This window comes from Pseudorca crassidens, chromosome 4 (genome assembly GCF_039906515.1).
Source record: "Pseudorca crassidens isolate mPseCra1 chromosome 4, mPseCra1.hap1, whole genome shotgun sequence".
In the NCBI taxonomy this organism is placed as follows: domain Eukaryota; kingdom Metazoa; phylum Chordata; class Mammalia; order Artiodactyla; family Delphinidae; genus Pseudorca; species Pseudorca crassidens.
Genome location: NC_090299.1, coordinates 53003251 through 53028732, shown reverse-complemented (window position 1 = coordinate 53028732; position 25482 = coordinate 53003251). Strand labels below are relative to the sequence as shown.

The window sequence follows — 25482 nt, the reverse complement described above, 5'->3', positions numbered from 1 at the left end:
TGTCTTTTCGTCTTATTTATGGTTTCCTTTGCTGTGCAAAAGCTTTTAAGTATCATTAGGTCCCATTTGTTTATTTTTGTTTTTATTTCCATTTCTCTAGGAAGTGGATCAAAAAGGATCTTGCGGGGCTTCCCTGGTGGCGCAGTGGTTGAGAGTCCGCCTGCCGATGAAGGGGACACGGGTTTGTGCCCCGGTCTGGGAAGATCCCACATGCCGCGGAGCGGCTAGGCCCGTGAGCCATGGCCTCTGAGCCTGCGCGTCTGGAACCTGTGCTCCACAACGGGAAGGTCACAACAGTGAGAGGCCCGCGTACCGCAAAAAAAAATTAAAAATAAATTTTAAAAATTTAAAAAAGGGGCTTCCCTGGTGGCGCAGTGGTTGGGAGTCCGCTTGCCGATGCAGGGGACACGGGCTCGTGCCCCGGTCCGGGAAGATCCCACAGGCTGCAGAGCAGCTAGGCCCGTGAGCCATGGCCGCTGAGCCTGCGCATCCGGAGCCTGTGCTCCGCAGCGGGAGAGGCCACAGCAGTGAGAGGCCCGCGTACCGCAAAAAAAATTAAAAGAAAAATAAAAAGGATATTGCTGTGATTTATGTCATAGAATGTTCTGCCCATGTTTTCCTCTAAGAGTTTTATAGTCTCTGGCCTTACATTTAGGTCTTTAATCCATTTTGACTTTATTTTTGTATATGGTGTTAGGAAGTGTTCTAATTTCATTCTTTTACATGGAGTTGTCCAGTTTTCCCAGCACCACTTATTGAAGAGGCTGTCTTTTCTCTGTTGTATATTCTTGCCTTCTTTATCAAAGATAAGGTGACCATATGTGCATGGGTTTATTTCTGGGCTTTCTATCCTGCTCCATTGATCTATATTTCTGTTTTTGTGCCAGTACCATACTGGCTTGATTACTGTAGCTTTGTAAAATAGTCTGAAGTCAGGGGTCCTGATTCCTCCAGCTCCGTTTTTCTTTCTCAAGATTGCTTTGGCTATTCACGGTCTTTTGTGTTGCCACACAAATTGTGAACTTTTTTGTTCTAGTTCAGTGAAAAATGCCATTGGTAGTTTGACCGGGATTGCACTGAATCTGTAGATTGCTTTGGGTAGTATAGTCATTTTCACAATGTTGATTCTTCCAACCTAAGAACATGGTACATCTCTCCATCTGTTTGTATAATCTTTAATTTCTTTCATCAGTGTCTTATAGTTTTCTTCATCCAGGTCTTTTGTCTCCTTAGGTAGGTTTATTCCTAGGTATTTTATTCTTTTTGTTGCAATGGTAAATGGGACTGTTTCCTTAATTTCTCTTTCAGATGTTTCATCATTAGTCTATAGGAATGCAAGAGATTTCTGTGCATTCATTTTGTATCCTGCTACTTTACCAAATTCATTGATTGGCTCTAGTAGTTTACTGGTAGCATCTTTAGGATTCTCTATGTATAGTATCATGTCATCTGCAAACACTGACAGTTTTACCTCTTCTTTTCCAATTTGGATTCCTTTATTTCTTTTTCTTCTCTGATTGCCATGGCTAAACTTCCAAAACTATGTTGAATAATAGTGGTGAGAGTGGACATCCTTGTCTTGTTCCTGATCTTAGAGGAAATGGTTTCAGTTTTTCACCACTGAGAATGATGTTGGCTGTGGGTTTGTCATATATGGCCTTAAGATATTATGTTGAGGTAAGCTCCTTGTATCCCTACTTTCTGGAGAGTTTTTATCATAAATGGGTGTTGAATTTTGTCGAAAGCTTTTTCTGCATCTATTGAGATTATCATATGGTTTTTATCCTTCAATTTGTTAATATGGTGTATCACATTGATTGACTTGCATATACTGAAGAATCCTAATGCATTATATTTTAATAAACACATAAATTTTAAATTGCATTAAGATAAAACACGATAAAAGCACAATGTACCAATTATTCATATAAATATTTAATGAGTATCTATTATGAACTAGACTTTGTTCTGAGTTGTGAGACTATACAGTATGAAACAAACAAGGGACTTCCCTGGTGGCGCAGTGGTTAAGAATCCACCTGCCAATGCAGAGGACACGAGTTCGAGCCCTGGTCCGGGAAGATCCCACATGCCGCGGAGCAGCTAAGCCTGTGCACCACAACTACTGAGCCCACATGCCACAACTACTGAAGCCCACGCCTAGAGCCTGTGCTCTGCAAAAAGAGAAGCCAACGCACTGCAACAAACATAGCCCCCACTCGCCGAAACTAGAGAAAGCCCGCAGGCAGCAACGAACACCCAACACAGCCAAACATAAATAAAGAAATTTATTTATTTAAAAAAAAAAAAATTCCTACCCTCAAAGAATATACTTCCTAGCATGGGGAACCCAGAAATTAATAAGTAAAATTAAAAGTATATTGTTACTTGAAACAAGGTTGATTTTTTAAGAAGATAATAGAAATATGTAAATATTTGCTTACTATTTTAAAAAAATTAAAGGACAGGTAAACCATAAAGTCGGCGGGGGGGGGGGGGGCGGTGGGGGGAGGTTTCCTTTAAAGGAAATGGAAGAAATATGATCTATGACACAGAGACAGAAGCTATACTTTTTGCATATACTTTGTTTTACAGGTAGAATTGTGGAATCATATAAATGTCTTTTATAATTATTGAAAAAATGAATTTTTAAATGTAACCCCTAAGAATCACAAGTAAAATAAAACAAATGAACCTAACTGTATATCCAGTTAGTAGTATAACAATATAATTAGGAACCATCTTCCAATGATTTTAATCATATATCCCTAGTAGGATACACCCTGTGAACAAAAACTAAAAGAAAAAAGGCTTAAACTATTTTTAGTGACCATACCTTGGACTTAATATTAGTATTGTTATCCTGAGACTGTTGGGTACATACTGTGGGATAATTCTAATGAGTAATTATGCTGGTATTGTTAAGCACCAAGAGTATCCTGTGACTGTAGGGGTGAGATCAATAAAGTTAAAAACCCTGTAGTACTAAATTTGAATCTTAAGTATCAATCTGAATTCATAGTGGGTATCATCTTTAGGAAAAAAAAAAACAACAGTAACAATGTTTCTTGGCTCTGTCCACTGAAAAGACATAGAAACAATGACTAACTCAGCACTGCTAGCATCTTGATTATGGTCTGTCAGATACTGTTTTCCAATAAAAGCAATCAAGTCTTCTAAAAGAAATGGCTAAAGAAAATGGAACTCTGGGGCCAGCTATGTACAAACAGAGCCTGGTACATCTTATTACAGTAGAAAGCAAGAAACCTATCAAAGACTTCTCAAGTTGGGTCAAAAGGATCCAATGAAAGCTTAAATAAGCTTCCACTGGCCAAATATGGGACAATTTAAACAACAAAATAGATTAAAAACAACAATAATAGCCTGAAATTCATTTAGATCCATAAGTTCATGATACTACACACACACAGACACCCACACCCACACCCACACCCACACCCACACACACACACACACATACATATATTCTTCTATCTCCTTTGGTAAATCCTTGGAAACCACCTAGTTATTTTGAAAACCTATAAATAAGGGGAAAGAATCAAGGATTTATCCTGCCTTTCCCATAGAAACAGGAAACCCAGTAACAGATATACTGAAATTTTTCACTAAAGAAGTATTCCAACTAGTAAGAAAGAAGAATGGCATTAAAATATCGACATTTTGCAGCTCTAATAGATTAATGGATCTCGGATATGATTAGCAACAGTGGATAAAATCACAAAACATTAGAGATGATGCAAATTTTGGGGGGGGCCACTCAAGGTTTGTTATATATACTGTTTAAACAGTAATTTCATTGCTAGAAATGAAGATAACTGAGAAGAGATTTGAGTCAAGCAGAAAATTAGGGCTAAATTTTGAACAACTTAAATCTAAGTTTACTATTAAACATCCAAATAAAGATGCTGATGCAGTTGGATATATAAAACCAGAGCTCAGGACTCCAATCAGAAAAAGATATTTGAAAGCCTTGAGATTAGATGAGATCACTAAGGCAGTATAAATAGGCAAAAGGTGTAAAGACTAAGATCAGGAGCACTTCAACATTAGGAGGGCAGGGAGATGAAGAGGAAATCAGCAAAGAAAGTGAAAAGAAGCAACTAATACAGAAGGAAATAAAGAAAGTATGGGGAGAAAAAAAAGAAAGAAAGAAAGTGTGGTTTCCTGGAAGCAACTGAAAAACATCATGTTTAAAAATAAACCATGTTTAGGGCTTCCCTGGTGGCGCAGTGGTTGAGAGTCCGCCTGCTGATGCAGGGGACGCGGGTTCGTGCCCCGGTCCGGGAAGATCCCACATGCCGCGGAGCGGCTGGGCCCGTGAGCCATGGCCGCTGAGCCTGCGCATCTGGAGCCTGTGCTCCGCAACGGGAGAGGCCACAGCAGTGAGAGGCCCGTGTACCTCAAAAAAAATAAAATTAAATTAAAATAAAGCATGTTTAACTTTATCATGATACTGATAAGTGATATAAAGCTTGATAACTGACCACTGCATAGCAACATGAACATCTCTGGTGGGTAAGAGGCAAAAGCTTAAGTGAGTTAAAGAAAGAACAAGATGAGAGAAATAGTTCACAAGTCCTTTTGTGGGATCTTGTTGTAAAGGAAGGAGAACAGAATTGGGCAATAACCAAAGGGAAAAGTAGAATCAAGAGAAGTTTTTATTCTCTTGTGTTTATAAGGTGGGAAAGTAACTGCAGGTTTGAGTCAGATGAGAAAAATCCAGTAGAAAAGTGGAAAATATGGTTGTTGAAGAAGAGAGGAAAATTGCTAAAGAGTGGCCAAGAGGAGATGAGATTGAGTGCACAGGTGGAGGAATTCAATTTCTGCAAAGAGCACAGTCAACGCACAGTAATAGGAAAGATATAGAGCTTATGGACACGAATACAGGTGGATGAGCCCCCAGATGTTATGTGGCTCTGACAATGAGAGAGGAAAAAACTTCCCTACCCCAATCCTAATATCTTTGGTTAGTTATTCAATCACTGGAATAAGATTTTAAACATACCACAAAGTATGGGAAATAAACCAGCAATGGGAAGTTAAAGGAAAATTACTGACCAATTACACTTAGTAGATTTAAAGCAGCACAAAGATTTCTCTTCATTGTCTTCTACAAAAGAAAGTGGGAGTTTCAAAATCTGAGAAGCAAAATGTTCTGTATCTCAAATGGGGTGGTAAATACATGGGTGTACACATTTGTCAAAATTCATCAAACTGATAGCTAAAATCTCTGCATTAAAATGAATGTAAAACACACCTCAAATATTTAAACCAACAAGAATGTTAGAAAATTCATTGTCTTTTATAGGCACTATTTTATTCACTAAAAATATACTTACTTTAAACGTACTGCTCATATCTCAGGATCATTAAGAAAGCCAACCTTTAAGAGATTCCATTAATTTGTCATATACTGTAATTTTTAAATGTCCTTTTCTATCATTTGTTGATTTTTAATTGTTGAAAAGAGAATAGAAGAGGAGCTTAAAATACTTCCATCAGTGAGACTCAGGGTAGTAACTGTAATCCATTTCTTTGAATAAGATAATCCTATACTGGTACTCAAGGAATACTGGCTTGTTAAGCCTCCTTGTTATAGCCTATAGAAGGAGCTTAATTTCCTTCAATCAACACACATATGCTAATGTGGGATAGGGAAAACATAAAGAGTTGGTTGAAAGAAGGAAATAAAATGAAATAAGGGTCAAGCTAAACTATAAGCCAACAAATACCAGAAGGGAAAAACACAGTGCAATGTAAGGGATTACTCTGGCTTAAAAGGATAGAAAAAAATACCAACAAAACCAGGGAAGACTTATATGGACGAAATTATATACACATATTTATTTATTTTTTTATTTTATTTTTTAATTTTTTTATCTTTTTAATTAATTTATTTATCTATTTTTTTTTATTGATCGATCGATTGATTGATGGCTGTGTTGGGTCTTTGTTGCTGCATGCGGGCTCTTCTCTAGTTGTGCCCAGCGGGAGCTACTCTTCGTTGCGGTGCACGAGCTTCTCACTGAGGTGGCTTCTCTTGTTGCGGAGCACGGGCTCTAGGTGCGCCACCTTCAGTAGTTGTGGCTCGTGGGCTCTAGAGTACAGGCTCAGTAGTTGTGGCGCACGGGCTTAGTTGTTCCGCAGCACGTGCCGACGCAGGGGACACGGGTTCGTGCCCCGGTCCGGGAAGATCCCACATGCCGCAGAGCGGCTGGGCCCGTGAGCCATGGCCGCTAAGCCTGCACGTCCAGAGCCTGTGCTCCGCAACGGGAGAGACCACAACAGTGAGAGGCCCACATACCGCACAAAAAAAGAAGGAGAATGGCATAACCCCGAGCGTGACACTTGAGATCCTCAATCTTCAACTTGGTCTTCCCCCTTAGGGAACAGGAAAAGCTCACAAAATAGCAACCGATCTTTTCAAAGCTATTCCTAGTCTTCCCTGCCTGCACTGAATGGTCATTTACAAAAGAAAGATGAATCTGTGGCAGACTTAAAGCCCATCTGGAACCTCTCTTCTTACAGCATTCTAGGTTCCATACAAAAAATGATGTCACCTGACCTGCTCTAGCTGCGCTATTTGTAAATGGATTATCTCTTGAGATTAGTGGATTAAAAGGCAGAAAATAGGATGGGAAGCCACAGGTCTGATCTGACTGAACTCATGACCACAGCTGAGCACTTGAAAAGAACTTTGGGATAAGACTGTAAACAAAAGTCCGCCAAGCTATGAGCCTTACAGCTACAACAGTTCCGAGGCCAGAAACCAGAAACAATACCTGGGCCACCACTGTACCCTCCTAGGGGTTCATCATCAAAATGCAGGCCCAGGAATCAGTGTTTCATTTGTAACCAACCGGTACACCAGAAAAAAGATTGTCCTCAAAGGTTTTATGCAAATTCTTCATCACCAGCTTCAATGCCCCCATGCGTACTCCAGAAGGAAGGCCCCCCTATGGACCCCTCCTAGAACTGACAAGACTCTGGAATTCTCCAGTAAACTGCTACCAGTAATTCCTGTAGACAGCTGAGAAAAAACTAAAATTAAAATAGATGGAAAACCTTGCCAAATTCTGGTAGATACTGGAGCTACACTCTCTACTTTAAACCCTAGTCTCATAGAACAACAAATAACTCAGAGTGAAAAAGAAGTTTCTACAGTGGGTGTATCTAATAAAACCCAAAGAGAGTTACTATCTCAATCAGTGCAGATGCCTCTGGGACCTTTCCCTGAAAAACATTCCTTTTTTGCTATGTGATACAGCTCCAATTAATCTATTCAGTAAAAACCCCCTTTCTAAATTAAAAGGGCTAATACGTTTTGCCTCCAATGGAGACCTCACCTTAGAATTTCCTGACCAATCTGCACCTGATCTTTTATGTTCCTTACTATCTGTCCTTGATACGGAAGAGAAAGAATTCCAGCAAAAAGCCCTAAGTTAATCAAGGTTAACAAAAAAATCTGTGGGCTACCTCCAATACTGACACTAGAAGAATAAAAGTGTAGAACCTATAAAAATTCAGATACACATATATCTAAATCTCTTTCCAAATTGCCTCAATATCCATTAAAGCCCAAGGCCATACAAGGCCTCACACCAATAATAGAAGACCCAATCACTCCAGGGCTCATCATTCCCTGAACCAGCCCCTGTAACACACAGATCTTGCCAGTCTGTAAAACTAACAGGCAGGGATGGTTATAAGCCCACGACTTGACAGCTATTAATAAGAAAGCTATTCCCCATTTCCCAGTTGTTCCAAACTCAAACACCTTTTTGTCACAAGTTCCACCTGACTCAAAATGGTTGACTGTTGAGAACCTACGTTCACCCTTCTTCAGCACCCCTGTAGACTCCACTCTAACAGTCAATAACTATTTGCCTTCACTTGGAACAATCAACAATATACCTGGACAGTCATACCTCAAGGATTCACTAAGGTCCCTTCTCATTTCTCCCAAGTGCCCCACCAAAATTTAAGTACCCTCCAGTTCACCAGGAAATCAACCCTTCTACAGTATGTAGATGACCTCTTTTTATGTTCAGTCACCAAAGAGGCATCCATAAAGGATTCGATGAATTTGCTGCAACAGCTGAAAACAGAAAGTCTCTGAGGAAAAATTACAATTATCTTTAGACACTGTTCATCACCTAGGTCATAATCTAAGCACTAAAGGAATCTAGCTATCTCCAAAAAGAATTAAATTAATCCAAGAATTTCCTAGGCCCACAGCTAAGCGACAGCTTCATGGATTCCAAGGTCTGCCCGGCTAATGTAGACTATGGGTTCCTAATTCTTCTCTATCAGCTTCCCCACTCTATGAACTTACTAAAAATTCAGCCCCTGAACCCCTTCTTTGGGAAGATAACAAGAGCAGGCCTTCCTAAGACTTAAACAAGGGCTGCAAGAGCTACCTGCCCGAAGGCTATCAGACTGTTCAAAGCCTTTCACCTTATCTGTGCATCAACAATATAACCAAGCCCTGGGATGCTCATGGGAGACCACAAAAATAAACACAGGCCTATTGCCTATTATAGCATAGAACTGGATTCAGCTGTTTGTGCCTATCCCAACTGCCTTAAGGCTACAGGCTACAGCTGCAGCTGCAAAGTTAGTAGAAGCCTCAGAAGCCTAGGAAATGATATTTACTTACAAACTCCACATGCTGTCCAAAGTCTTCTTAATTCTGAATTGACTAAGCATTTCTCTGCAAGCAGTCTAACCTCTTATGAGAGCCTTCTGCTTTCATCACCTAATGTGTTTCTTAAACGTTGCAATGTTCCTTAATTCTTCTTCATTACTACCCCGCCTGATCAGAGTGAATCCCATGACTGTGAGATAATAACATCCCATCTCATGACACCAATTTATGAGATGCCCCTTTGACTAATCCTCATCTAATTTTGTTTGTTGATAGGTCATACTGTAAAAATGAAAATGGGAATTTCCCAGCTGGCTCTGCTGTTACTACTTGACATGAGCTACTTGAGAGGTGAAACCTCCCACAAGCTAAATCAGCCCAACAAGCAGAGCTCCATGCCCTTACCAGAGAATGCCAATTATCAGAAGGACAAATTGTTAATATTTATACTGACAGCTGATGTGCCTTGGGGTCATCTATGATTTGGGGATGTCATGGAAATAAAGGGGCTTTCTTACATCCACTGAGACTCCAATCAAAAATGGACAACACATGGACTTCCCTGGTGGCGCAGTGGTTAAGAATCCACCTGCCAATGCAGGGGACACGGGTTCGAGCCCTGCTCCGGGAAGATCCCACCTGCCGCGGAGCAACTAAGCCCCTGTGCCACAACTACTGAAGCCCGTGCACCTAGAGCCCGTGCTCCGCAACAAGAGAAGCCACCAACCTCAATGAGAAGCCCGCGCACCACAACGAAGTGTAACCCCCCACTCACGGCAACTAGAGAAAGCCCGCGCACAGCAGTGAAGACCCAACTCAGCCAAAAATAAATAAATAAATAAATTTACTTTTTTTAAAAAAGGACAACACGTAAATGTCCTTCTTACTACCATTCTCTTACTTTCTGAAACTGTATCAGAACTGAGGCTCACACCAAAACGACTGAACCTGGCTATCAGGGAAATGCCCTGGCTGACCTTCCTGCACAGACAGCAGCAACGGAATCTATAGACTGCAGCACATGTGGATAAAGTCCATTCTGCTTCTGCAAAAGCTGACCCCTTGCTGCCATACTTCTGCCATCCTGATGTCATTGCAACATGGCAACAATCTGCTCCTGAATCAGAGAAACCACAATGGGCAAATAATGGTTGCAAATTAAATGACTAGTTGGGGCTATGGAAACCCAAGATGGCCGCTTGGTTCTTCCGGCTCCCTGGCAAACCCCATCTTTCAGTTTTTACATTCCTTTACCCACCACGGTGCAATTAAGATGACTCAAATTATGAATAAACATGAGTGAGGACAATTCTGTAAAACTATGAAAACAGTTTACCACAAAGGTCTGACCTGTCAGATCTGCATCCTGGGAAAACTATTTTTGTTTCCAGAGGCTTCAAACCTCATCCTTCTGGACCCTTGGAGCACCTGCAACTGGACTTCATTCAACTGCACCTCGAATGAGTTATCAATATGTTCTTGTTATTTTATGTATGTTTTCTGGCTGGCTTGAAGTCTTCCTTTGCCACACGGCTAATGCCCTCACAGTGGCAAAGAAACTGTTAGAAAACGTGTCTCGCATTTGGGTATACCTTCCACAACCTCCAGTAATTAGGGAACCCACTTCACTGGGCAAATCATACAAGCCTTAATAAAAACATTGCAAAACTTGCTGAAACTACTGGTCTCCCTTGGCCTAAGGTACTGCCTCTTGGTCTTGCTGACTGTTTGCAGTACTCCTTTTAGGAAACAACCTCACTCCACATGAGCTACTGGTATACAACTTTTTGATCCCTTGTTATCACATGCTAACATGACTACCTAATGTAAGTCTTTAATGTCTTATGCTAAAGCCTGTTATCAACAGGTTAAAAAAGCTTTCCCAGATCCCAATTCAAAGGATCCTGTTGGTCACAGTCTGAAGCCTGGTGATCGGGTATTCTGGAAATGTCATCAACCCTTGAGCCCCATTGGAATGGATCTTACCAAGTGCTTCTGACCACTAACATTACTATGAAACTAGAAGGCATTAAAACTTGGGTACACATTTCACAGCTGAAGAAGGCTCCACCTGACATCTGGTCCTGTACAAACACTAGAAACCTCCAAATCAAACTGACTAGGAAGAGAAGTAGCCAACATCGAAGTAGACTGCTTCCACCCAAGATGCTGGGTCAAGACTTCATGCTTTAGCTAAACATGAAACACTTTCTTCTTCTCTTTCTTTCCTTTACTCTGGCATTGGCCTGGGAAGATAATGTCTCATCTGTATCTCCCAAGCCACTGCTAAGAGAGGTAACCTTTCAAACTGCTAGATTTCTTAGCAATACTCCAATTTATCCATGATGCTAGAGACCCCCTGGTCCTCCCTGTGACCAATTTTTCTTCTATTCCTAATGTCACCATAAACTATAAAAAAGGAAGGAAGGGAGGGAGGGAAGAACGAACGAACAAATGAACTACAGTCAAACTCCGTTGGAAGTCACTTACAGAGTCCCAACTTTTATAGCCAGAACATCCATTGCCTTGTTTTAACCTTTCTCCAATTATAACTGTACTTTCCCAATTAGACACAAATGCCTACATAAATCATGGTACATGTGTACCTAACATTCTTATGATTATATCTAAATTGGATCTGCCCCCAATCACAAAAAGATCTCACCAGCAGCACACATCTTTGCAAGGAATTTATAACTTTTTTTTTTTTTTTTTTTAATTTCAGGCTAGGAGATTTACTTTCCAAATGCACTGAAAACCTAACTGACCCATGGCTTGGAAGAGGCAAATCCAACCATCCCTGTGAATGAACCCACTAACAGTACCAGCTTAGCGGGAATAGTTTGTGCCCTGACAGGATTTATCTTTGTCTATGGTGGTTATCATTCTCCTTGGACCTATTTATGCCTAGATGGCTGGCACATAACTGAGCAATGCCTCTTAGGTGATCTAACTGTATTCCTAACTGCCCACAAAGTGAGACACCTCATTGGTCAACTCCCCTGAATTTATATCAGCAAGTTAGAAGGGACCTAACAGGAGGCATTCATGATTCAGGATTTGCTTCCTTTGGCAGGTCCCTACTTCCCTGGTTAGGAGTAGAGCCCATAAGCCCAGGTACTCAAGTAAACAAATGAGGTTATGATCAGGAACCCCTCCTTAATTCTTGAAGATATTACAGAATCTGCTGCAAAAGCAATAGTTGTCCAACAAAAATCCTCAACTCTCTGGCCAAAGTTGTTCTTGGTAATGGGATAGTCCTTGATTATCTTTTAGCTGAGCAAGAAGGTGCCTGTGCTGTGGCCAACACCACCTGCTGCACCTGGATTAACACTTCTGAGGAAGCTGAAACTCAGTTATGTAAGATCACTGAACAAGCCACTTGGCTTAAGAAAGTGACTCCTTCAACAGGGTCTTTCTTTGACTTTGAGTGGTTTTGGTCTTGGGGACCATGGCTCCAAAATGCACTCCAGGTATTAAGAATTTTCCTGCTTATAATAACCACAACAGTCTCCCTGGTATGCTGTATTCTCTCAAAAGCTTTAAGTGCATGTTTGCAGCCCCTAACCACCAAACAAATGATCTCCCTAAGACTGGAATATCAGAAAGGAATGAAGAGAATGACCAGCTTAAAAAACGTGAACCTGAAGTCATGACCTGTGAATACCACACAGAGGATCAGTAAAAACTGCAAGAACTTCAGAGCAGTAGCTGGCAGTGGCACTAATGCCTTAAATTTTGATCATACCTCTCAGGCTGAGAGTCATGATCAAAAGGGGGGAACTGTTAAAAACAGGACCAACAGGCCCATAATGGAGTCACTTACGGTAAGCCCCACATCACCAAACCAAGACAATACTTAATTTAATTACAGTTTTGGCCTCTCCCAAGAATGGAACCTTAAACCAGTCAATCAGAAATCACTTGGTCAGCACTACTGAGGTAAGCTGCCCGACAGACCCACAACTGTCCCCTAAAGGAAGGTTACCTTGACACAACCAATCCGCTTCTTTCTTCTGCTCCCTTCTGCCTAGCAGGCTGAACACTGAACAGGTCCATAGGAAAAGTCAGACTAAATTCTTCAGATATGAAAATTAGGGAAAGCCAGAAAACTTACTACTAAAAAAAAGTAATTGTAAAGATCAATGAAAGGGTCAATGAGTATTATTTTAAGTTAATAAAGAAATACTGTTAAGTTATAGTATTTCTAAAGAAAAGAGAGACAGGACAAAATCGCTTAACTCTAAGAAAAAGGAAGAGAAAAATGCCCGAATCTCTGTCATGTTACTAGAAAACAAACTATACCATGTAAAAAGACTAAGACGATAAACTAAACTGAAATAGATCCAGCCGAGCTTTACTAACAGAACAAACCTTGGCATAAACTTAGATCAATTTAATAACAACTTAGTAAAGGAGCAAAACCAAGATAAAGATAAGCAGTACAATAGAAAGCAGACTGAGATAAGACACATAGTAAGGTAATTATACAGCCCCATTTGCCAGGGTTACTCCTCATTTACACCTGTTGTCCTGGTATAATTACTAATAGCACCCTCTTTCACTCTCAAAAGTATTCCTGTTTGGATGATGAATTATATGGTCATCCTATCTATAATAACAATATGAGGCAGATGGAGTTAATGTTATAGTGAAGGTACAATTTTACTTTCATTTGTGAAATGGGAATAAATACGTTCTGTACCCACCCAAACTCAGAGACCTTTTACAATATGAAACAATATGTTAAGTGTGCTAAACTCTCAAAAAAAAAAAAAGAATTACATAAATGCAATGCCATGCTGTGATCCTAAAAATGCCCAGGAAAGGAGGGGGAGGAAAGGGCAGGACTGGCAGTCCGGTCGGGCTGGAACCGAAGGAGTACACATGCAGGCCCTGATGCACACTCGCATGCTTCCGCTCCCTTCCAGCCTATAACGGTATTTAATACGAAACTCTTTGTAAGGTAAATTAAAAATTAATGGAACAGGAATGGGAAATGGTATTTTTTAATGATTATTATTTGGTATGACTAAGAAAAGCAGATATAATTTGGAGGAAGGGGCTAAAATATGTACCAGTTGAAGCAGGGGTTGTGGTAATTCCCAGAAAGAGGCAAAAGGTCCTGGGTTGAATGTTTCATGGCCATAAAATAACTCAGAAGTTTTTGGCTCTTTATAGACAGAACTCATAACCATAGACTATTCATTCCCAGTTAAGCCAGTTGCATTTAAGGGCATTATTTGCTATTTGAAACACATCTTTCTACAGAAACTGTTGTGGTATTTAAGTTCCTACAACAAAAGCCTAATATTTAATCTATATATAACTGAACTATATAGTACCAACGGTGCTCTCGAATGACCCGTGACTAAGGAATCATCAAGAAGAGATTGAAGAGGTAGAGGTGAGACAGTCTGGATGGTAAGAAAAGAGAAAGTCTTCTGGTTTCTACGGTGGTTGCTTTGAAGGAGACAGAGGTATATGAATTGAAATACTCTAGAATTAGTTCTTATCAAATATCTATAAAGAGAAAGATAACAACAGCAGGTGGTAAATGAATTGGAAAAGAAAGAGATAGAGGAGGAAGTCTAGTAAATAGGTACTATAATTGTCAAGGGAAGACATAAGAGCCCAGGTACTCAAGTAAATAAATGCTGAGGCAGGATAGAAAATTTAGAACTTAAGAAATATTCTAGTTATGCTTATATAACTATAAAATGAGATATTTTCTTAAGATACATCCCATTAATTCATACAGTGGTTCTTAACCATTCTAGGCTACAGAACCATCTTACTTTAACAAAAGCAAAGAATCTTCTACCCAGAAAAATACACATATAGCCCTGCTTTATAGTAACTGCAAGTCCATGACCTCTTTAAGGTGGAACTTGGCCAATGTGAAATCACAAAGTACAGGGGCAGGAAAAAATGTCTTTTGCAAGACCATCACAATAGCCAAATATAATGCCTGAGATTATAAAAACTGTTACAAAAGTATAGTGCAAAAACAGCTGTTCAAATTTATTAAAGTACAAAGCAGGCATCAGAATCATGGAAGGACTTGTTAAAACAGATTTCTGGGCCCCACCCCCAAGTTTCTGATTCAGTAGGGCTGAGAGGGGGCCTAACGATTCTAACAAGTTGCTGCTTGTCCCAGAAGCACACTTTGATTTATTCCTTAGAGCAATCTTTCAAAACTTTACCAACTTCTTTTTCTTCCACTTCTCTCCCTTGAGGCCCAAAGATTTGGCTGCAGTAATCCACTTTGTCTTACGGGTTCACTGCCTTTCTTTCCTCATTCTGTAGGCTAAATGCAAACAAAGTACTGAATGGAAGAGTGCCCCAACCTTATTTCTGCCTTACTTCCAAAACATGTATACAGCCTCCACATTATTTTGAATAGCTCCAGCCATAGTTAAGAACATGCAAACAGAGAAGAGGTAATAAGCAAAGTGACAAACAGATATAAGCAAAGTGACAAACAGATATTAACAGATTTTGATCAAAATACTGTACACAAACCCCAGGAGATGACTTCCTCCTAGGTAAAAGAAGGATGTTTCTTTTCTTTTCTTTTTTTTAATTTTGGCTGCGTTGGGGCTTCGTTGCTGCACGCGGGCTTTCTCTAGCTGCGGCGAGCGGGGGCTACTCTTCGTGCGCAGGTTTCTCATTGCAGTGGCTTCTCTTGTTACAGAGCACGGGCTCTAGGCATGCGCGTTTCAGTAGTTGTGGCTCATGGGCTCTAGAGCGCAGGCTCAGTAGTTGTGGCGCACGGGCTTAGTTGCTCCGCGGCATGTGGGATCTTCCCGGACCAGGGCTCGAACCCGTGTCCCCTGCACATTGGCAGGCGGATTCTTAACCACTGTGCCACCAGGGAAGCCCGAGAAGGATGTTTCTTGCACAGACTCCTATTTAAAGGTGTTCAAAATCATTACTTCTTTTATGAGCTCTACAGATCAATAATTAGACACATTCCAAATAAAAATTAAATTTTTTAACTTAGAATTTGCAGCTAAAATAAAAAATCATAGGCAAATGTACAGAAAAAGGTATTTTTCAAACAAAGGAAATAAAGTGTAGATTTTAATCATTTCTTCTCTCATCAAAATGATATCTAAATTTTCTGCCTTGGTCATTCCCTACCTTTTTTTCTAAATTAGTATAAATGAGTGTGACTTTTCCTCTATTCTTACAATATCATTTCTTCTAGATATCACAGTATCAGAGCTAATGTCAGTCATGAAAAGCAGAGTGGTCATCATAAGAATATCAGTAATTGATGTGCCGTATAGTAGAGACCTGTATACAATAAATGTGGAAATTAGAGAAGAATATTAACATTATCAGTGTTTCTGGAAATTGCTTTTTTGAAAAATTCTCACAATTGCCTGTTCTTATAAAAATGGAATGAAGCCTATGTGTCTAATAACAGACCTTGCTTTACAATTCATTACAGCAGTGGCCTCCAAATTCGGTTGCCCAGACCCCATAGGGATGTACAGTCTAATCCACTTTAGAGGGAGAAAACATTAGAACTTCCATTTATATTTAATTTTATCTCATTTTTAATTTATATTTTCATGAACATTTAAAAAAGACATAACACTGGTATAACAGAATGTATATATAATAAAAATATTTTTATATACACATACTACTTATATACAACTATTTATTTATAAATTGTAACAGGGAGGGCATAATGATGGAGATTAATGATATATATTAACATAGAAAAGCAACACAGACTAGAAATCAAGAACATGGGTTCAGTCTGTTCTATCATTTATAAGCTGGTGACCCTGGGCATTTGCCTCATCTCTCTAAGCCTATTCCTTATCTGCAAATAGATAATTATGGTATATTCTTAGTTCACAGGGTTGCTAGGAGGAGTCCATTCCATAGTGTATGCAAAGTGCTTACAGTGTGGAACAAACAGTAAATGCTAAATAAATGTTTTCTGTTATTTTAGTATATAAAGCCATAAATACAAGTTTGAGAAGTCCTCCAGTAACAAAACTAAATTAATTCATCATTTCTCAGTTTTGGCCATCTAACCCTTTTTTTTATGGAATAACTATTAACATTCTCTGCTATTCTAGTTGTATGCTTATTGCTATTATTTTCCAGAAAGAATTAAAGCCTGCTTTTACGGCATCAAGTTTTTAACTAATTAAACTATGAAAATTTCAGTATACAGGAAAATACCTCAATAATTATAATTTAACAGCAAGAATTCTTTAGCACCTACTCTCTTCACCTTACCTTTGCCCTGCCTGTCCTTTCAGGTGAACGCCAAGTGATCCTTCAGTCAAATAAGTTGTACCGGTACATTTGTGCATGTAAAGTACTACTCAGTAGATAACTTTAATCAAATTTAACATGCTTTAAAATGTTAGACATATCCTAATACAAAGATAAACATGAAAAGTCTTATTGTGGGTCACTTCCAAAGCAAAGCCTTTTGAAGGAAGTCATATAACTTTACTGCTTTTATACTTTATAATTCCATGGCTTGAGAATTTCCCATCAAATCTCTCTAGCAGAGTACAAAAACAAACCACGATAAGCAGCCTCTAAAATGGCTCATAGGAAGAGTTCTAAAAGGTAAATAAAATGAGATAACAAGATAAAAATAAACAAATAAAATAAAATGGCTCATAATGATCCCCACATCCTCTTATTTGTGCTCCTGTGTTAACTGCCTCCCCTTGAGTATCAGCTGGACCTAGCAACTCACTTCCAACAAACAGAATATGGCAAAAAGTGATGAAACAGGACTCCCAAGATGAGGTTATAAAAAGACTTTGACTTCCATGTTGTCCTTTCCCTCTCTCTCTCTCTCTCTCTCTCTCTCTCCCCCTCCCTCCCTCCCCCGACTTTCTCTCTCCCACCCCCGTGCTCCCCCCACCCCCTTCAGCCCCTCTCACTCAGGGAAGACCACTGCCCTATGGACAGAGGCATGTGGCAGGGGACCGACATCTGCAACCAGCAACCAGTGAGGACCTGTGGAGCCAACAGCCACATGAGTAGGCCTTGAAGTGAATCCTCCCCAAATCAGGCCTTGAGATGACTGCAATACCAGTTGACATCTTATCCGCAGCTAGTGAGAGGCCCAGAGCCGCAAGAGCCAGCTAAGCTGCTCCTGGATTTCAAACCCACGGAAACCATGAGATGATAAAACCGTGAGTGGCTTAGTAAACCACTAAGTTGGGAAGAATTTGTTACACAATAATAGATAACTAAGTTGAAATTTTAACTTAGAAAACTTCAGTAAAGAACAGACGCAGTTATTCCTTTAGAAACAATACTCCACGTAATTCAAAACTCAGCGATCCTTTTTTAAAATGTATTTTCTCCTATTTTTTTCTAACCCTACTTTTGCCTATTTTCTTAAGTGACTCTCCTTGTTTCAGACAGATTCATCTGTGTGGTTAAAACTAAGTTTTCTGAGAAGTGTACCGAGAAATGATGACAAAGGTGTTTTTCAGGCAGAATAGCTAATATAAGAAAAACAAATACCAGGTACAACCAGATTTTTCACATAAGTTGGCCTTAAAGTTGGTTTTATATACATATGTATACAAAACCAACTGATAACATTCTAAAACTATCTGGAATCACATAAATGAACAGGAAGAATGGATAAAAGGGGGGGAAAAGTAGAAAAAGGGGAAGAAACCTTTTAAAATATAAAAGAAAAAGGGGGAAAAATAAAAACAGAAAACAAGGTTCATACACACTAGGAACTATAATAAAACTTCCAGTCATGAAGTAGGCAATAACAATGTCAGTTCTCATTGCCTCCTACTGCTGTGCTCAGGGCCACAAAACCATTCAATACTCTCATTTAAATTATTGGCTAATCAAGTACCTACACTGTCCAAAATACCTTCAATATTGACAGAACAGGCAAACTTAACTGTAATCAATAACTCAATCTAAGCAGGTCACAAATTCAGCATACACTGACATCTAATCTTCTAGATCTTGCGTCAGAAGACAATGACCTAGAGAGCAAAAGCTGCATATCCTGTTCCTAATCTGAAACACCCCTAGGCCTCCAATTTCAATTGTAGAATAGCTCTGGAAAATTGCCAGATATTTATTCTCTTACTTGTCCAAGCACTGCAAACAGTACACACTTTGTTACCTTCTTAATGAGGCCTGCCATGACCATCCTATTTAAAATTACAGCCATCCATTATCTACCCGTCCTGATCCCCCTTCCCCTGCTTATTTAGTTTTTTGTTTAGTCTTGCTTTGTTTAGTCTTGTTTTGTCTAGTCTTGTTTAGTTTTGTTTTGTTTAGTCACAAGCCCCATCAGAATGTTAGCCTAAGGGCTTGAAGATTTATATGAGATTTTGTCTGTTCTTTTCCTGATATATTTCAAGATCTATTTGAGTATCTGGCATGGAATAGATCCTCAAATATTAGCTCAATATCAAATGAATGAATAAACTAGAAAAGTAAATGCTTTCTCATATGACCAAAAACAATAGGTACTAAAGAGAAAAAAATTAAGCTTCCAACCAGCATTTTCAAATGCTAAATATTTTGCTAAAATTTTTAAAAAGCAATATTTCCATTCAAAAATCACAAGAAATTAAGTATTTTTAAATTTCTAAGGTTTCCTATTAAATTCATGAAGTTTCCTAATGATGGCTACTAGAGACCTATAACAGTATTAATATTCACTTCTTTAAAAAAAAGACACTTTAACAAGAAATACAAATCAAGATGTAGCAATAATGAACTGAAGGCACCAAACTGGTCCAAGAACTACAGAATTAAAAACCCATTCTCTTGGGCTTCCCTGGTGGCGCAGTGGTTGGGAGTCTGCCTGCCGATGCAGGGGACGCAGGTTCGTGCCCCGGTCGAGGAAGATCCCACATGCCACGGAGCAGCTGGGCCTGGCTGGGCCCGTGAGCCATGGCCGATGAGCCTGCGCGTCCGGAGCCTGTGCTCCGCAACGGGAGAGGCCACAACAGTGAGAGGCCCGCATACCACAAAAAAAAAAAAAAAAAAAAACCCATTCTCTTAAAGCCTGCAACACACTATAGTCTCTAAGATCAGTCCTGTCCAATATAAATAGTGATCTACATATGTGATTAAAAATTTCCTAGGAGTCACATTAAAAAGTAAAAACAAGTTAAATTAATTTTATATTATATTTCATGTAACCCAGTATGCCCATAATATAATCATTTCCAACATGTAATCAATATTTCAATATTTATGTAAATCTTCAAAATTTGAAGTGCATTTTACACATATAACACACCTCAATTTTAAGTGCTCAATAGACAAATATAGCTAGTAGCTACCATACTGTACAATGGATTTCTAGATTTTTGGGGGTACTAATAAAACACAGAAGCATACTATATTTGCTTTTAAATATTCATATTAAAAGAAATACAGAGAGAAAGATATCTTCTGTTTTTAAACATTCAAGTTCACCTATTATACTGATAGAATTCTAAGTTCTTTTAACATAAGTTTTACTTTTTAACAAAGTTATTATTTTTTTATTACAAAATATTTGGAATTCCACTAAAATTTAAGACTCAATAAGAATTCCATTGAAGTATAAATTATACAACCATGCGTGATTACTTTGTTTGGCACAGTGATAATGATAATATTTCACACATTTGAGCATTTACTATCTGATGATGAGATAAAAAGATTAAAATAACTTGTAATTCTAGGAATTATTATGCAATCAAATACATTCAAATCGGCTGTCAAATATCTGCATAAGCTTACTTAATACCTCTCTGTCTATATATTATACACAATTGCAACAGATCCTTCTCTTGAAGGTATTTTTAATAATTAAAAAATATGAATTTTTGCTATTTTTTCCATATTTAAATATTTTTTAAATTGTGATATAATAAGAAATATATTTGGTCTTTATCCCTGGTTCCTAGAACAGAGCTCTTAAAAGTCTTGGAATTTCCTCAGTGATAGAGTGTCCTTTCCTCCTTTAATCACCCCTGAGTTCATGCTAATGAGATGACTAAGGGAGGGGCCCCTAGATAGCCTCAGGATGGGGCTGATCATGAGAAAGACCAGGGATCAGAGAACCGGAAATTTCAGTCCCAGCTACCTGACCTCTGGGAAAACTGAGCTCTGTAAAAACTCTTGAACTTAGAGATTCAGAAAGCTTCCAGGTTGGTGAATATATCAAGGTGTGGGAGGTGCTGGGAGGGCAGCATGCCCAGAGAGGGCATGGAAGCTCCATGCGCCTTCTACCATACCTTGTCCTATACATATACAGCACTTGGCTGTTCCAGAGTTATATCCTTTTTAATAAACCAGTAAACATAAGTAAAGTGTTCTCCTGAGTTCTGTGAGCCATTCCAGCAAATTTTCCTTTTTTTTTTTTACTGAAGTACAGTTGATGTACAATATTATATAAGTTACAGGTGTACAATATGGTGATTTGTAAAGGTTATACTCTATAATTAGTATGAAATATTGGCTATATTCCCTGTGTTGTACAGTAGCTTATTTATTTTATATATAATAGCTTGTACCTCTTAATCTCCTACCCCTATATTGCCCCTCCCCTCTTCCCTCTCCCCACTGGTAACCACTAGTTTGTTCTCTATATCTGTGAGTCTGCTTCTTTTTTGTATTATTCACTAGTTTATTTTTTAGATTCCACATATAAGTGCTATCAAACAGTATTTTTCTTTCTGTCTGGCTTATTTCACTTAGCCTAACACCCCTCCAAGTCTATCCATGTTGCTACAAATGGCAAAATTTCATTCTTTTTATGGCTGAGTAGTATTCCACTGTATTTATGTACCACATCTTCTTTACCCACTCATCTGCTGATGGATGCTTAGGTTGGTTCCATATCTTGGCAATTGTAAACAATGCTGCTATGAACACTGGGGTGCATGTATCTTTTTGAATTCGTGTTTTTTTGTTTTTTTCAGATACATACCCAGCAAATGTTCAAACCTGAGGAAGGAGCCATGGGAACCCCAGATTTATCGCCAGTCAGTCAGAAGTTCAAAAACATAACCAGAGACTTGTGACTGGGATCTGAGGTAAGGGCAGTATTATGAGACTGAGCCCTTTAACTTGTGGGATCAGGGAGAGAGCGTCAGAATTGAATTGAATTGTTGGAAATGCAGTTGGTGTTGGAAAACTGAAGAACTGGTTGGTGTCAGAAAACACCCCAGAGTAGTAATATTTATAACTTGATATATCAATTAATAACAAAAGTAATTTTATTAAGTAGATTTTTAATATAAAGAATCTAGCCTTATTCTAGGCTCAGAATTAACCAATCTTAATAAGTTAATTTGTAACTTCTGAAATGTGGCTACCTAAAACTATTCCAGCTTTAAAAAGTGAAAGTGCACACCACTCTTTTCAAACATTTTATAATACTAAAACTCTTCAAATTAACCATATCCGCCTGCCGATGCAGGGGACACGCGTTCGAGCCCTGGTCCAGGAAGATCCCACATGCCGCGGAGCAACTAAACCCGTGCACCACAACTACTGAGCCTGCGCTCTAGAGCCCACAAGCTACAACTGCTGAAGCCCGTGTGCCTAGAGCCCGTGCTCCACAACAAGAGAAGCCACAGCAATGAGAAGCCCCCGCGCTGCAATAAAGAGTAGCTCCCACTCACCGCAACTAGAGAAAGCCTGCGTGCAGCAACAAAGACCCACCACAGCCAAAAAAAATAAATTATAAAAAAAAATAATAATCCCTCTGAATTAATATATTTCTTAACCTAAAACAATCTAAGCAATAATTAGTTCCTCAGAAATACCAAAATCAAAGGAAAACTTAGCACCATCAGTGTAATAACTTAAAATTATAACCTTTCAACTCAGTACAAGAATTAGTGTTGTAAATTATCTCCAATCTAATTGATGGACAGAATTATGAAACTGCACAGAGTACTCATCTACTAAAGACTACACTCTCTCTGAGTTGACATGGAATTTGATCAAACTAATACTGTAAATGACTAAGAAAATGTACAACAATAATTTCAGGAAATCTGTTTAGTCTAGAGAATAATTTCCTCTACAAAGAGCATCAAATATATGAACATAAAATTCTATTGACTCCATAATTCATATAGATAGTAATAATTTATGGAATAAGTGGAATTTATGTTAGACTATTTGATAATCAAAATCTTAAGCAACTATATTAGCAACTAAGTAAACAATTTAGACAATCTTGGGAGGATTAGAAAGAACAATTCATCACTAATAATTCAGAGTATTACTTCTAAAAAGTAGTTTTATAGCTTGATTTTATTGTGTGTATGTGTGTGTTTGTACTGGAAGAAAGAGAAGGAATGGTGATGATGTTGAGAGAATGAGTTACTCAGTATAATAAAGTGACCCTCAATAAATGACAACTACTTTGTTATATTCCAGCAAGTAAAACTCCTAATAATCATCAACTTCATTTCATTTACTCTACTTTACGACCAACAGAATATATTTACATACTTCAAATACTTTTTAAGTTGGAAACAATGTAAAATAGGACTATCCTGTCATCTGCAGTTCCAAAAATGAAAGAAATAAATTTGACTACTTTGAACTGAAAGCCATGATTTTGGTACTAATAGAACTGAACTCTAATTAAAATGATTTAACCACAATGAGAAGAGATTATCTCTCAGTAAGCATGAAACAGCTGATGCAGAGATAGTAAAAAAAAAAAAAAAAAAAAGACTAAAGAGTTAATATTTGATCTAATAAGTACTAAGAAATCACTGTTAAATTTCTTAGCTAGAGAAAGACACTCTCAAAGTGATATGCATGATGATTAGAGAGGAAAAAATTAGAGGTAATAATCTAGGCATAAGATAATAAATACCTAGATTAAAATGGAATAAGTAAATAACTAAAACAGGTAAATGAAAAAGGAAGAAAAAGGAATAAATTCTAAGAACACAAAATTTTATTTATAGCAGGGGTTGGCACACTACAGACTGATGGCTGTCTTTGCAAACAAAGTTTTATTGGAACACAGCCATGATCATTAGTTCATATACTGTCTATGGCTGCTGGGCACTACAATGGGAGAGTTAAGTAGATCCAACAGAGATCATGCGGCTCACACAAATCTAAACTATTTGCTAGCTGGCCTATATTCGTTTCCTATGGCTGCTGTAACAAAGTACCATAAACTGAGTGGCTTAAAATAACAGAAATTTATTCTTTCATGGGTCTGGAGGCTATAAATCTAAATAAAATGTCAGCAGGGCCATGCTCTCTGAAAGGCTCTAAGGGAGAATCTGTTTCATGCCTTTCTCTTGGCTTTTGGTGTCACCAGCAATCCTTGTCATTCCTTGACTTGTAGCTGCATAACTCCAATCTCTGCATCCACTGTCACATGATCATCTTCTCCCCTGTGTCTGTCTGTCCACATGGTGTTCTCCTCTCTTACAAGGACACCAGTCATATTGGATTAAGAGCCCATGTTACTCCAATATACACTCCTCTTAAATAACTACATCTGAAATGAACCTATTTCCAAATAAGGTCACATTATGAGGTACTGGGGGTTAGAACTTCAAAGTATTTTTTTGGGGGGGGACATATTTCAACGCATAATTTGGTCCTTTACAGAAAAAGTCTGCCAACTCCTAATTTAAAAGAATAAAAACTGGTACTTCCTTAGTGGCACAGCGGTTAAGAATCCACCTGCCAACGCAAGGGACACAGTTCAAGCCCTGGTCCAGGAAGATACCACATGCCACAGAGCAACGAAGTCCATGCACCACAACTACTAAGCCTGCGCTCTAGAGCCCGTGAGCCGCGAGCCACAACTACTGAGCCCATGTGCCACAACTACTGAAGCCCGTGCACCTAGAGCCCGTGCTCCGCAACAACAGAAGCCACCGCAATGAGAAGCCCGCGCACTGCAATGAAGAGTAGCCCCCACTCGCCACAACTAGAGAAAGCCCGCACATAGCAACAAAGACCCAACGCAGCCAAAAATTTAAAATAAATAAAATAAACTTTAAAAAAATTAAATAAAAGAGTAACAACTGAGAAGTAGGTCCACAATTGCCATTGAACAGTGAGGGATTTCAAAGAGAAGATCTGGGATTTTGCTTTAGATAAACTAAGCTGAAAACAAGAGCCCTCAAAAGATGTCAGGCAGAAAGCAATATATGTAGGTCAGAATCTGGACTGGCTTAGAGATGGAGGCATCAGGAGTAACCTGAAAGTGGATGAGCATTCTCAAGGTAAATGTTTTATACAGCAGGTCAAAAATCGATCTTTAGAGAATGTTTCTGTTACATAACAATGTGATTAGATAAATATGTGATGAGAGGATGTCACTGTTATACAACATTAGATAATAATGTAGAAAATAGTGTAATTTAGTATCATGTAAACTAAAAGAGAAGCATCTCAACAGTGACAAATACAACAAAAAGAGTGAAAAGAACTAAAAACTGACTGGGGAATTTGGTTAGAATGAGACCATAGTCAAATAAAGAAACAACCTCTAAGAAGAAAACTAAAAGGGACAATAGACAGGGGTAAGATGAGAATGCTTAAGAAATAAAGTACTATTTATTTGTACGGTGAGTACAGTAGATTAGGACATTGGTGACCCCCAGTAAACCACATCTCCTGGTATTCATATCCTTGTATAATCCTTTCCAACACAGACTCTGAGTTCAGCCAAATAACTTGCTTTAAGCCAATTTGATATTAACAGGCATTGGCAAGCAGGGGCATGATAAGCACTTTCACATGGAAACTTGTTCTCCTGGAACACTGCCACCTGGAAGCTG

At 38.7% G+C, this 25482-nt stretch overlaps 1 protein-coding gene across 1 annotated transcript in view; it reads right to left on the bottom strand.

Annotated features, from left to right (window-relative positions):
- Nucleotides 1-25482, bottom strand: part of STIM2 (stromal interaction molecule 2) — a 168844-nt gene that overhangs the window by 76385 nt on the left and 66977 nt on the right. The gene's annotated exons all lie outside the window — the stretch shown is intronic.